At 32.2% G+C, this 11,330-nt stretch overlaps 1 protein-coding gene across 1 annotated transcript in view; it reads right to left on the bottom strand.

Moving 5' to 3' along the window:
- LOC117112921 (tyrosine-protein kinase SYK-like) overlaps window positions 1–2,551 on the bottom strand; it is a 30,358-nt gene extending 27,807 nt beyond the window's left edge. Inside the window, exon 1 of the mRNA XM_033256136.1 lies at window positions 2,338–2,551. The gene's annotated coding sequence lies outside the window, so the exon portion shown is untranslated. The remainder of the gene's footprint in view (window positions 1–2,337) is intronic.
- Window positions 2,552–11,330: the final 8,779 nt, after the last annotated feature.

Below are 11,330 nucleotides of genomic sequence, written 5' to 3'. Positions count from 1 at the left end.
TTATAAGAGACAGTCTTATTTTGTGAGCTAGCCCCCCCCCCCAACTTCACTTAATAATTCAGCCCCCAGTTCACCATAGCATCCTTCTATCTGTCCCCATATCAAGACTTATAGATACATACATCACTGTATATGGATAATAAATAACATACTATAGAGTTGTTTGTTTATGTTCAATAGAAGGTAACAGGAAGTTGTTAATATACAGTAATATTATACTATGGATAAAAAAAAAACTCTATTGAATAATTAACCTTATATGGTAAAACTAATCAGAAAAACTCTTTGTAACTAAAGAATGGTTAGCCATTAACTCTGTGGGGTTCATTTCGCACTTTGCCTATCTTTCTACAGTATAAGTTGTTTCTAATACTGTAAATGTACTGGATTTTGTGGCTGTCATAAATAATTGTTGGCCGTCCAAAAGACGGCTGGATGGCTGGATGGCTAAGCCGTTGTTTTCACCTGTTCATACTGCCCTTTATGCTGGTACTTTTAGCCTGTTTTACTTTACTTTTACTTGTTACTTTTAGCCTGATACTTTATTGTATCATGCAAGTTCAGTTCAATCTGTGTCGAAACAGAAGCTCAATAAAATAAACAGAAAATTTATAAATAAACCAGGGGTCCAGATCCAGAGATGTCAGAAGGGGGGGGGGGGGGGGGGGGCCAAAGTGTGGTTGATCGAGATAACACCATCCTAGGGGTCATGGGCCTCGCAAAATTTTTGTTTTGTAGACGCCCGAAAATAACCTCTGAGGCGTTTTGAGGGATTGTTTTTTTTTTCTTTTTTTTCTTTCTATTTATTTTTCTTTTTACTTTTTAAAATGGGGGCGAGAGAAAATAGAAAGACCTCGTAAAATGGCACATCGAATAATTAAAAATGACCTTCCATCAATTGCGACGGTTTATGAGAAGCATGTCCCTTTAAACATACATCAAATAATGAATGACCCAACACATTCTCTCCATGATTATTTTAGTTTTAACAGGTCCGGTATAAGACTTTACCCTCCACGTACATCATGCTGCAATTTTCGAAATTCATTTGTGCCAAATTCCATACATTTTTAACTCTGTGTAACAAAATAAGCAATGAAAAATTAATTTTTAAATTTATATATTTTTTTATAGTTTTCTTTTGTACAGTATTTAATGTTTTATTTTTTTGTCAATGTCATACCGTATAGCAATATCAAACAACAACTTTAGACTAATTTGTAGGACATCTGACAAAAAATATAAAGGTAAATTCACTCACATTTTTTTAATTTGTTAAGAAAAAGCTAAAAAAAAAACTTTTTTTAAGTTTTTTTTTTTGTTTTTCCGCCCCTATTTTTTGAGTGAGTTAGGGGCGGGTGGAGGAGGGCAAACAAACAATTTTTTTTTTTTGGCCTAATGTCATCTTATTAGGTGCACATATCCATCTATTGGTAGAGCTGCTTGCGGCGCTGTTTTCTACCTGCAGGATGTACATGTAGCCTTTTTTCTGCATTATTTTATTAATTTTATTTTCATTATTTATTTATTTATTTTTATATATTTATTTTATGACAGAGTTGACACAAATACACACATATTTGTACCGTTTTTTGGTATTATGAGCTTAATTTTTGAAAATTAGGAAGACTACATGAAAATTAGTCTACCGAACAAACTATACTTGAAAAAAATGGACCAAGACCAAGTTATACAGTACATTACATTTTACATTATAGCTGCACTTGTAAGTGGAACTCAATTTTTTCTCACCAGCACAAATATTTTTAATAAAAAAATAAAAACATAAACTATCAAATTTCAAATTTATTGAGTAAAAACTGTTGCCGTAATATTTTTTTTGAAGTGGATACTGTATTTTTCTAACATGCTGTAGTGCTTAATTGATTGATTTTTTTTTCATTTTTGCTATTGGTTTGTTAGTTTTTCATTTTTTGTACTTTTTTGTGCTACCATAGGCCTAGTTATTTGTATACTAGGCCTAAAAATATCAATGTTTTGAGGTTTGTTTAGCCTAGGGCTTAGGCCTAGCTGCTTTATATTTTGCCAAGTTTAATTTCAAATTACTATTATTGGAGTGGTGGTGAATTGTTGTATACACCTGAAGGCAATGAATCTCCTACTTGTAGGCGTAGGGTAAGGAAAAAATCACTAAGGCCCCTTATTGATTGAGATAGGGTATGCAGTTAAAATCTAAACATTTCACTGTCCAGGCCTAGGCTAGTCCCTAGGCATAGCCAAGCTAAAAAGATCACAACAATAGCCTACCTAGTACTAGTAGGCTAGTCTAACGCAATTAAAACGGTGGTCAGTTTCATAACTTAAGAAATTACTCACCTTTAAAAACCCCTCAATTCAAACTCCAAATATGTCTTCAGCCATATGAAGTAATTTCATTAAACTTAAGCTTTAATTAAGGTATTTTTAGCTCGTAAGCATAAAGCAAAAATAGGCTAGGCCTAGAGAGGTCTTGCCACGGAAACAGCATAAGCAGGCTTGATCGACAATGTAAAGTGCACGTCAAAAGCTAGCTCAACACGGAAGTAAAGTCCAAAAAAAATCTAAACATAAACAAGTCACGTGACAAACTGGATGGCGTGTCGCACTTTCTACACCTGCTGTACTCCGATTGTAAAGCTGCTTCGACCAATTAACAAGTAACTGATTATTTTAGTTAATTAATCAAAATTACCCCAATGAAATGGATAGACAATTGCGAAATTTATTATACTAAATTCTGTTACTGTATTATATTTGATCTTGATTTATAACATCGACTCCAATTGGAACAACCACACTCAATACCCATGGGGAAGATAAGGAGGGAAGGAAATCATGTTTTCTCCTACATGAAAACGTGATAGAAGAAATGGAGAATTAAGGGAAAATGGAAAATACAACATTATACATGGTCTTATAACCAACAAATATAGGCCTAATTAAAAACAAGTAATAATGCTTCAAGTATTTTTTAATTTATCCTGGTAATCATAATCATGCCCGCTTCTTGCAAACTACTGTAACATTCATAAAAATAATGATTTATTATCTATTGACTTGAGACGTATTCGAACCATGAAAAACAAATAATAAAACATGTTCCTTCATGGATAAACTTAAAACAGTCTCCAATTCTATTCTCTTTGTACAGTACTTTTAAATTGAATCAAGGTTTTTCCTTTTTTCCTCTTGAATTTCAATTTTGTGTAAGTATTGCGACACTTTACCTAATTTATCATTATCATGATGTCATGACGAGTCATGATGTCATGGCGAGATGGCGTCAAGTACTCGGAGTTCGTATTTGTGGTATCACTGTTAAGGATAAAATGCAATTGATAGTAACTACTGTATAATTTTTTTTGAAATTAGGAAAATTAGGAATAGGCCTATATGTATGCAGATAATATTGAACACTTATGGGACTTAATATACAAACGAAATCGTTTATAGTGGAAATTGTGCACGTTTGAGTTTGTGAAAATGTTGTGGCCTAATAGGTTTCACGCTTCCAATGTTAACAACGTACAGTGCATTGTTTTCCAGTGGCGTAGCTAGGGGATCAAGGTATAATAAAGTGTATTGATGACCCCTAATTTATGTTGAAGAGGGTGATTAGAGTTAAAGTTAAGGTATTGATCAGTGTGTGTCGGTTTCCTGTAGATTTTGATATTAATACTACCATCATTCTGTATTACTGTAAGCGTATCAAGAAAAGCCAGCGAACGGTTTACCTCGCCCTCTGTTGTGAATTTAATGTCCGGGTCCAATGAATTCAAATGATCAGTAAATTCTTGAGCATGAGCCTTTTTGAAAAGAATAAATTGAACAATAATAATAAACAACAACAAAAAAACACACCCAGAGTCAGGCATTAATAATCATAATCATAATTTCGAACCCCTTTTCCTCCCCAATTCCACTCTTTTTTTTTCTTTCCTTTTTCATTCTTTTTTTCCTTCATTTCCTCTTCAGAAATCACGAAAATGGCACACGCGCGCCCCCGCTTTTGAGATGTCGCCGCCATCACTACCGTGTACACGCAGGTACCTCGGCGTCAGTTTGCTGGGCTCCGGTAGCTTCCACCGAGGATAAGCCTGCGGCTCCCCTACCGTGCACTGCTAAGTTGACGGCGCCACCTCAAATAAGGGGGTGCGGCTTTTCAAAACCAGAAAAAACTAAATAGTTATCAGACAAGGCCAGAAATCAATTAAGGGGGAAGAAGTGAGCCTTGTAAGTCTTTTTGAAAGAATAAATTGAAGGTGAGTGGGTGATATCTGAAGGTAATTCATTCCAGATTTTTGCTCCGGCAACCTTAAGACTCGAACTCATTTTATACGAGTTAAATTTAGGTGTAACCACTCGAAGTAAGTTCCCACTACGGGTTGCATGTGTGTGCCTATCACATACTAATGCAATTTCATTTAAAAGCCTTTGCGGCGCAAGACCTTGAATACATTTATACATAAGACACGCAATGGCAAAATCCCTTCTCTCTTCAAACGATTGCTAGGACAAAAAATGAATAATATCATCACCTCTAATACTTCGATAATCAAAGTTACCCGTTATAATACGAGCCGCCGTTCTCTGGTGTCTTTTAACAATTTTCTTATTAAGTTCGGACAAATTTCCCCAAATAGTTATTGCATAATCAGAATAAGGCTGAATAGTACTTAAGTACAGAGTTTCTAATAGTGATTTATTAAGAAACCCTGACATTTTGCCCAACATTGTAATTTTAAATCCCACATTTTTAGAAATATTGGGCACATGTTGTTTCCAACTTAGAGTGTCGTCAATTATAACTCCTAGGTACCTTATGCTGGAAACTTGTTCAAGTTTTGTGTTATCAAGAACAATATTTAAGGTGTTAATAATGGTCCTAGATTGATTATTTCTGAGAAGCATTATTTTAGTTTTATCGGTATTAATGGTAAGGTGATTATCATTATACCATTTTTTTACATTGTTCATTATATTTTGTAATGAATCATTAATTATAGTTACGTTGTTACTGGATGTGTAAACAACTACATCATCAGCAAAAATGCTACAGATACCATTTCCGATAGATTGTGAAATATCATTAATAAATAAGAGGAAAAGAATAGGTCCTAGAACACTACCCTGAGGAACACCAATGTTAATGGAATTCAATTTTGATTTGCTATTATTGCAGTATACAAATTGTTTTCTATTTTTAAGATAGCTTTTGAACCATTCATTGCATGTCGTGTTGGAGTATTCTATGCATTGCTTTTGTGAACTGTACTAGTTTTCCCCCTGGGATTGATGTCGAGATTTATTATCCGAATAAATAAATAAAGAACGTACAAAATAAAAATTCCCGTGGCCTAGGCCTATTGGTAACTCGGAATAAAAACTGATACCGCTGGCAATTTCAAAAACCTCCGAATCGGAGAGATAAAATAGGGGCCTACAACTGTGTATCAACACATCATAGGCCTATATAACACATAGGGCCTACATCGCAAAACACATGAAAATACAAGTAACTCGGTGTGCCATGCCTCTTCCGACATTAATACAATCTGATACTCTGAAATACTGCCTTAACACTATCAGTTAATCCTTCTTCATTAAAATTGGATTCAATTAATTATTTGATTTTGATAACAACTGTCGAATAGCATTTTAAGTAATAGTGTTATTAGGAATAGGAATCAATCAATCAGTTTGTGTAAAACTGAGGCACTTTTGGGAGGCCTCACAGTTCAATAAGCGAGAATAAAACTTTTGAGATTTAGAGTCGCTTTTAAACATTATATTAATAGGGATAAGTATCATGAATAGATTCCAATCATTTCATGTTCACATTTTTGAATGTTTAGGCCTATTTTATCATTGAGTGAGTCACCAAAATAAACTCTGTTAAAGTTGTCCTGCTTATAGATAATTTCCTTTATATATGATCGTATTACCTTTTCTTAAAACCTCTTCTATATGTCGTGAGTCGGTGTTAGTGTTAGAGATATAAATTCCAAGATATAGTAGTAAAGCGGCTAAGGTTGAATTTCGGGTAGAATCGTGCACTTCTGGAAGAAAGCATGAAACTTCCCACAGTGATACTATGACAGCTGAAGATCATTAAAATAAATAGACCCCAAAAAATAAGGCCTCCTAATGGCCGCCATCTTGAAATCCAATATGGCCGCCAAAATAATTGATTTTTAAGCCAATATATTCATATCTACAGCACATGTCATTGCCAATTGAAGATCATTACCCATGTTTTCAATATCAAGGAGTGTAATGCAATCATCAGAAATTATGTCAGATGGCGCCGAACTATTGGATTTCAAGATGGCCGCCAAATTAATGATATTTTTGTCAATATTCATATCTACATGTGTACCTACCACCTGTCTCTTATACACATCTAAACTTTTGAGATTTAGAGTCGCTTTTAAACATTATATTAATAGGGATAAGTATCATGAATAGATTCCAATCATTTCATGTTCACATTTTTGAATTTTTAGGCCTATTTTATCATTTGTTATAGGATTAGTGGGTGGGATAGCACATTCTGTGTTTCTGACAATGCCACATTGATAAAGAGTTTGGTCATAATTATTGTTAGGTCTTTTTCCGGGGAATTTTCACGGATCTATTATTATTCTTCCCGACTGAGTCAGCAGACAGGAAACGCAATCATTTGATCCATTGGTGTCTGGTTTTTTTTCTTCAGGGGATATTAGGGGATTCCCGAAGTTGGACACACTTGCGTAGACCTACGCCAACTGGATTTAATATTTTAATAATTTATTTGGAAGCGTACGTGTGTAGGCGGACTTTCAATCGGAAAAGAGTCTCTCCGACCGGGTAGGGTTGGTGGGTGGGGGGCTGCATCCTTCGTTTCGGCATTTGAATGAAAAAAATACCATGATGGAATAAACAACTTCTAAATTGCATTTATTTTTTTTTATAAATGTTGATTCCAGAAGATATTTCTCATAGGGACCTATGCCTATTATGTTCTAAGCTAAAGAATAACTGGCTGTACTGATCACACAGTGATTCACACAATTTATCGTTTTAGTAAACCATAAATTGTAATTGATTTTGAATTCTGAATTCATATAGTTTGGGTCGACCAAACAAAATGCGTAGGCCACCTACTTATGATTGAATTCCCATTTACCAATTACTACTGGCCTATTTATATCGTATTGTTTAATTCATTCATGTTACCTAGAAATACAGATTATTCATGAATTTAATTATGTTAGACTCTATATAAATTCTATTTGAATGCAAAACTAAACCTCGAGCATCCTTAGAAATGCAATTATACTACTGAATCATTCAAACCGTGCCGTGCATATGGAATTAAGAAAAGCCAGAAATTCGAAAGTTATAATACATACTCCTTGGCCAAGTATTGCAATACACGCCATCGCCAGTATTTCAATAATACTTGGAGCATTCTTACCCGAGGTTATCAATGGACCTTTCGGATAGAAATTCCACTAGGTGAATTATTGACTTCCCTATGAAATTTTTGAATCCTATAATGGTATTCATTTTAAAATAGAAATTTTTTTTAAAACCCGATATTTATTCAAGGATGTTATGGAGGGCTAACGCCACAGTATTATTTCTCAGCTTCCCGTGTACTTAAGCCACAAGCTGGATGGTGGTTTGATTCATATTCTTTCATTTGCTTTAAATAATAATAATAATAATAATAATAATAATAATAATAATAATAATAATAATAATAACATAATAATAATAATAATAATAATAATAATAATAATAATAATAATAATAATAATAATAATAATAATGATAATAATAATAATAATAATAATAATAATAATACATGTCTCGCTCCAATTAACTTTTGGGACCAGGTTTTCATGGTCTTTGCAGCTTTAGTCAAATTATAAAATTATTTTTATTATTATTATTATTATATTTATTATTATTATTATTATTACTATTATTATAAAATAACTGAGAAACGCTCATTTGGGTCACAGTCACAGAAAGGTGGTCTTTAATTGAAAGGGAGTCTTTAATTAGAATGATACCTGTAATTAGAAGGTTTTCTTTTGATTGAAATAGTTTTCAGGAAAAACATTAGACAGAAACATGCATTTACGTAGCCTCATGGTTTTAATTCATCCTTTTCAACACTTGAATGTGGAGTTATATTTTGAGTATATAGACTGTAATAAATTCAGTTACATACAGTAGATTTAGATTAAATGTATTTCCGTTCGAAACGAGTGGATTTTGTATGCAAATACCGATAGAGCTTCGTCAATCTTGAATTCATATTGACTTGGTGAATATTAAAATAACAACAAAATTATATTAATAATCTTCACTACTTATAGACTATGCTGTGATTGAATTATTATTTGCTGTGACGACTGAAACCGGGGTAGTAGAGCGGCTAAGGTTGAATTTCAGGTAGAATCGTGCACTTCTGGAAGAAAGCTTGAAACTTCCCATAGTGATACTATGACACCTAAAGATCATTAAGAAAAATAGACCCCAAAAAATAATGCCTCCTAATGGCCGCCATCTTGAAATCCAATATGGCCGCCAAAATAATTGATTTTTAAGCCAATATATTCATATCTACAGCACATGTCATTGCCAATTGAAGATCATTACCCATGTTTTCAATATCAAGGAGTGTAATGCAATCATCAGAAATTATGTCAGATGACACCGCCCTATTGGATTTCAAGATGGCCGCCAAATAAATGATATTTTTGTCAATATTCATATCTACATGTGTACCTACCACTGTCAATCAAAGACTGTTGCCCAATTTTCGATATCAGGGACTACTATACAGCCATCAGAAATTATGTCAGAAGACCACCATATTAAATTTCAAAAGGGCCGGATCTTGAAATTTAATATGGCCGCCAAAATAATTAATTTTAGCCTATGCATTCATATTTACAGCAAATATCACACCAATTGAATATCATATACATCAGCTTGTGAGTTAACCCAATAAAAACTACTGGAAAATGTTCGGCATAGTACAAGAATGGCCCCTACCAGACATTTTAATGGTGGAAATAATATTTCCACTCCTTGTCAGATTATTATTAGCTGATGCAGCAAAACATAAGCAGGATATATAGACCGACTAGGAAATAGGTGTGTTATTTATTGTCCAAAAGAGTACTCAATGTTAAAAAGGAAGCAATAAGGAAGCAAACTTTTTAAAATCACGTTTCTACAATGAGTCTTTTGGCTTCATTAGTATTTCAAATGAATCAAGAGTAAATCAGTTAATTGATTGGATAATGCTTTTTATTATCGGCACACATTATGATGTAACTTTACAAAACAAAAACAAAAGCATAAACAAATAATGTGTTCCGCCTTACAATAGATAAACTGATGAAAACATTTAGTTGGAAAACTAGGAGGAAAAATACAATGGAAAATACTGGGACAAGATAGCCGGGGGAAATAGCAGTTGGAAAACAGCCTCAGGAAATAGCCTGGAAAAAAAGCTGGATGGAAAAAAATCCTCTAGTGGAAAACTCCGAGGAGAAAATTAGGTGGCAAGTGCCATAGTGGTATTTTCTTTGAATTAAAACCTAAAACCTCTTCGATTTTGAATCTACACAATCATCCAATCTTCCCTGGGGAGAGAGATAGATGCAGATATTAAACATCATCTCTATTAAAGCTAGTTTTAGCATAAATGAAATTATGTAAACATAAATCAAATAGTCAAATTAATGGTGTGAAGACACTAATATAGAATAGACCTCATGTCTATGAGATGGCTAATTATCATTTTCAAATGATATATAAACATATGTAACTGTTTGAAAGGAAAAGAAACAGAAAAGAAAATTAAAGAAAGAAAAATAAAAAACGGAAAGGAAAAGAAAAAACTGGAAAGGAAATGAAATTAAAAGTATAGAAAATGAATATAATGGAGAAAGTGAAAAGAAATAAAAGAAAAATTAAGAAAAGTATATAGATCAATTTAGCATAAATGAAATTATATAGACTAGACATAAATTAAATATCACATTCAAGTAATTATATGAAGGCAATAATATCGAATAAACTTCTAGATATAATTTTCAAATATGCATGTATATAACATATATATATATACATATATATATGTATATATATATATATATATAATTAATTTTTGTGTGTAGCACTCTGTTTATATAATTAAATAATGGTGAAAACAGAGCTCGAATAAATGGAAAGTGATGTGAGTATCGTATCGGAAATACCGTAGCCTATCAAATAAAAAAAAATTCCTTATACTGTTTGTTGATATGCTGTTTGCCAAAGAATACTCTAGAAGTCCTGGTAGTGGCTATCGGCACTGCCGCAGTGCCAAAAAAAGCTGCTGTTTTCTATCGGCACTGCCGCAGTGCCAAAAAGCTGCCGTTTTCTATCGGCACTGCCGCAGTGCCAAAAAGTTGCTGTTTTCTATCGGCACTGCCACAGTGCGAAAAGCTGCTGTTAATTAATCGAATCGATGTTTTTATCAATAGATGACATTGGTATAATTCATAATTCATAATTTTATTTCACTCAAAACGTACGGTAATGGGACTGGTTAGGCTAAAAGAAACATGTCCCTATACACGACGCCTTAAAGAGAAACAATGATAATGTTAATGGCAAAGACATAATAATAATAATAATAATAATAATAATAATAATAATAATAATAATAATAATAATAATAATAATAATAATAATAATACAGATAATAATAAATAAATAATAATAAAAAGTAAATGATAATAATAATAATAATAAATGAAGATCAAAATATATCATTGAAGTGAATTCAGTTATTTATTAAAACAAGATTTGGAGGGATGGACTGTCATGAAGGTGTTGTATTAATTATGTTCCAAATATTTGCCTTTTATTATATCAATAATTGATTAGGTCTAGCTTAGGCTATATTATTGTTAACATTATATTATATTTGTTTAACAATTAGTTTAAATATTTATTTCTAATTAAATTATTAAATGTATACAATACCGTATATATTATTTAGGCCTAGGCATATACATAAAACAAAAAATAAACAATAATAATAATATTAACAATAATAACAATAATAATAATATTAAATAATAATAATAATAATTTTACGATAGTTTGATTAATGAAATAGTAATAATCAGCATATTAAATAAAATTACATCCATGCAAAAAACCTGCTTTTAAATAAAAACACTATCTATTTGATTCTGTTTTAAAAAATAATCTTATAAATTATAAGTTTATTTTCTGCAATAATTTTATCCACATATGCATATTAATATTAT

The sequence above is a fragment of the Anneissia japonica genome, unplaced genomic scaffold (genome assembly GCF_011630105.1).
Source record: "Anneissia japonica isolate Jap-2015-1 unplaced genomic scaffold, ASM1163010v1 scaffold288031_len342695_cov171, whole genome shotgun sequence".
In the NCBI taxonomy this organism is placed as follows: Eukaryota; Metazoa; Echinodermata; class Crinoidea; order Comatulida; family Comatulidae; genus Anneissia; species Anneissia japonica.
Note: the sequence above shows the minus strand (reverse complement) of the source record. Positions and strands in the feature narration are given on the sequence as shown.